General features: G+C 40.5%; 1 non-coding gene across 1 annotated transcript; it reads left to right on the plus strand.

Moving 5' to 3' along the window:
- Positions 1–3276: 3276 nt before the first annotated feature.
- On the plus strand, positions 3277–3384 carry LOC148565974 (small nucleolar RNA R71). The gene has a single exon (XR_015884888.1). It is a non-coding gene; the product is annotated as a small nucleolar RNA R71 (small nucleolar RNA).
- The last annotated feature ends 719 nt before the right edge of the window (positions 3385–4103 follow it).

The following is a 4103-nucleotide window of genomic DNA, read 5'->3' on the forward strand; positions in this document are numbered from 1 at the left end:
TTTCTTGCTTCAAGAATCATTTTTATGATTTTTCAGATTATCAAATAACATGTCTCCTTGTCATCATTCTTTCAAGAGCCAACATATTTAACATTCTAAAACAACAACTTCAAAAGACATATGCACTGTTCAAGCATTCATTCAGAAAACAAGAAGCATTGTCACCACATCAATATAATTAAACTAAGTTCAAGAATAAATTTGAAATTCATGTACTTCTTGTTCTTTTGAATTAAAACATTTTTCATTTAAGAGAGGTGATGGATTCATAGGACATTCATAACTTTAAGACAAAGTTACTAACTACTAATGATCATGTAATAAGACACTAACATAGATAAGCACTTAATATGAAGAAAACAAAAAACAGAGAATTTAAGAACAAGGAATGAGTCCACCTTAGTGATGGTGACGTTTCCTTCTTGAGGAACCAATGATGTCCTTGAGCTCTTCTATGTCTCTTCCTTGTCTTTGTTGCTCCTCCCTCATTGCTCTTTGATCTTCTCTAATTTCATGAAGGATGATGGAGTGCTCTTGATGTTCCACCCTTAATTTTTCCATGTTGGAACTTAATTCTCCTAGGGAGGTGTTGATTTGCTCCAAAAAATTTTGTGGAGGAAAGTGCATCCCTTGAGGTATCTCAGGGATTTCTTGATGGTGAGCTTCCTCATGCGTTTCTTGAGCTCCATGAGTAGGCTCTCTTGTTTGCTCCATCATTTTCTTAGTGATGGGCTTGTGAGATGAATCTTTCCATCTCCCATGGCTCAGAGGTGGAAGCAATTGCCTTCCCTTTTCTCTTTCTTGAGGTTTCTCTGGCCTTAGGTGCCATTAATGGTAATGGAAAAACAAAAAGCTTATGCTTTTACCACACCAAACTTAGAATATTGCTCGCCCTCGAGCAAGAGAAGAAAGAATAGATGAAGAAGAAGAAGATATGGAGGAGATGGAGGGATGTGTGTATTCGGCCATATGGGTGGGATTGGGTGGGAAAGAGATTTTGAATTTTGAAGGTAGGTGGGGTGTATGGATGTGAGTGGTAAATGGAAAACAGAAGGGATGACCATGAATGGAGAGAGAGTGAGTGGTGGTAGGTGGGGATCCTGTGGGGTCCACAGATGTTGAGATGATCCTGTGGGGTCCACAGATCCTGAGGTGTCAAGGAATTGCATCCCTGCACCAATTAGGCATGTAAAATGCCTTTGCATGCAATTCTGGCGTTGAACGCCAGCCAGATGCTTGTTTCTGGCGTTCAGTGCCAGCTCTTCTTCACTGTGCATTTCTGGCGTCTGAACGCCAGGATGCTGCTTGTTTCTGGCGTTCAACGCCAGAAACATGCTCTGTTCTGGCGTTGAACGCCAGACAGATGCTCCTTACTGGCGTTTAAACGCCAGTGAGATCCTCCTCCAGGGTGTGATTTTTCTTCTGTTGTTTTTGATTCCGTTTTCAATTTTTATATTTATTTTGTGACTCCACATGATCATGAACCTAATAAAACATGAAAAACAATGAAAATAAATTAAAATTAGATAAATAAAAATTGGTTTGCCTCCCAACAAGCGCTTCTTTAATGTCAATAGCTTGACAGTAGGCTCTCATGGAGCCTCACAGATGTTCAGAGTATTGTTGAGACTCCCCAATACCAAACTTTCAACACCAAACTTAGAGTTTGGTTGTGGCCTCCCAACACCAAACTTAGAGTTTGACTGTGGGGGCTCTGGTTGACTCTATTTTGAGAGAAGCTTATTGTGCCTCTTTTCCATGTTTACAGAAGGATAACCTTGAGTTGTAAACACAAGGGAGTCCTCATTCAATTGAAGGACTAGTTCACCTCTGTTAACATCAATCACAGCTCTTGCTGTGGCTAGGAAGGGTCTTCCAAGGATGATGAATTCATCCTCATCCTTCCCAGTATCTAGGATTATGAAATTAGCAGGGATGTAAAGGCCTTCAACCTTTACTAACATGTCCTCTACTTGTCCATAAGCCTGTTTTCTTGAATTGTCTGCCATTTCTAATGAGATTTTAGCAGCTTGCACCCCAAAGATTCCCAGTTTCTCTATTACAGAGAGGGGCATGAGGTTTATCCCTGAACCAAGATCACACAGAGCCTTTTCAAAGATCATGGTGCCTATGGTACAAGGTATTAAGAACTTTCCAGGATCCTGTTTCTTCTGAGGCAATCTCAGTTGATCCAATGCATTTAGTTCATTGGTGAACAGGGGAGGTTCATCTCCCCAAGTCTCATTACCAAATAAACTAGCATTCAGCTTCATGATTGCACCAAGGAACTTGGCTACTTGCTCTTCAGTAACATCCTCATTCTCTTCAGAAGAAGAATACTCATCAGAGCTCATGAATGGCATAAGGAGGTTCAATGGAATCTCTATGGTCTCTAGATGAGTCTCAGATTCCTTTGGTTCCTCAGAGGGAAGCTCCTCATTGATCACTGGACGTCCCAGGAGGTCTTCCTCACTGGGATTCACGTCCTCAACCTCCCTTATGGGTTCGGCCATGGTAATTAATTCAATGGCCTTGCACTCTGCTTTTGGATTTTCTTCTGTATTGCTTGGGAGAGTACTAGGAGGAGTTTCAGTGATCATCTTACTCAACTGGCCCACTTGTGCTTCCAAATTTCTAATGGAAGACCTTGTTTCATTCATGAAACTTACAGTGGCCTTAGATAGATCAAAGACTAAGTTTGCTAAATTAGAGGTATTTTGTTTAGAGTTCTCTGTCTGTTGTTGAGTGGATGATGGAAAAGGTTTATTATTGTTAAACCTGTTTCTTCCACCATTATTAAAGCCTTGTTGAGGCTTTTGTTGATCCTTCCATGAGAGATTTGGGTGATTTCTCCATGAGGGATTATAGGTGTTACCATATGGTTCACCCATATAATTCACCTCTGCTATTGCAGGGTTCTCAGGATCATAAGCTTCTTCTTCAGAAGATGCCTCTTGAGTACTGTTGGATGCAGCTTGCATTCCATTCAGACTCTGAGAAATCATATTGACTTGCTGAGTCAATATTTTATTCTGAGCCAATATGGCATTCAGAGTATCAATTTCAAGAACTCCCTTCTGCATAGGCGTCCCATTACTCACAGGATTCCTCTCAGAAGTGTACATGAACTGGTTATTAGCAACCATGTCAATGAGTTCTTGAGCTTCTGCAGGAATTTTTTTTTAGGTGAATGGATCTACCTGCAGAAGTATCCAATGACATCTTAGCTAATTCAGACAGACCATCATAAAATATATCCAGGATGGTCCATTCTGAAAGCATGTCAGAAGGACACTTTTTGGTTAGTCCTTTGTATCTCTCCCAAGCTTCATAGAGGGATTCACCTTCTTTCTGTATGAAGGTTTGAACATCCACTCTAAGCTTACTCATCTTTTGAGGAGGAAAGAACTTGGCTAAGAAAGCCTTGACCAGCTTATCCCAAGAGTTCAGGCTATCCTTAGGTTGAGAGTCCAACCATATTCTAGCTCTGTCTCTCGCAGCAAAAGGGAAAAGCATGAGCCTGTAGACTTCAGGATCTACTCCATTAGTCTTAACAGTATTACAGATCTGCAAGAATTCAGTTAAGAACTGAAAAGGATCTTCAGATGGAAGTCCGTGAAACTTGCAGTTCTGCTGCATTAGAGAAACTAATTGAGGTTTCAGCTCAAAATTGTTTGCTCCAATGGTAGGGATGGAGATGCTTCTTCCATGTAAATTGGAATTAGGTGCAGTGAAGTCACCAAGCATTCTCCTTGCATTATTATTATTATTTTCGGCTGCCATCTCCTCTTCCTGTTCGAAAATTTCTGAAAGGTGCTTGCTGGATTGTTGTAATTTAGCTTCTCTTAGTTTCCTCTTTAGAGTCCTTTCAGGTTCTGGATCTGCTTCAACAAGAATGTTCTTGTCCTTGCTCCTGCTCATATGAAAAAGGAGGGAACAGAAAAATAATAATAGGGATCCTTTTTGCCCAAGTATAGAGGTTCCCTTATGTGAGTAGAAGAAAAGAAGAAGAGAAAATCTGAACTCAGAGAGAGAGAGGGTTCGGATTTTTGGTGAGTGAGGGAGAGATGTTAGTAGATGAATAAATAATTAGAAGAGGATGA

Source organism: Arachis ipaensis, chromosome B5 (assembly GCF_059453495.1).
Source record: "Arachis ipaensis isolate K30076 ecotype BB chromosome B5, ASM5945349v1, whole genome shotgun sequence".
Classification (NCBI taxonomy): Eukaryota; Viridiplantae; Streptophyta; class Magnoliopsida; order Fabales; family Fabaceae; genus Arachis; species Arachis ipaensis.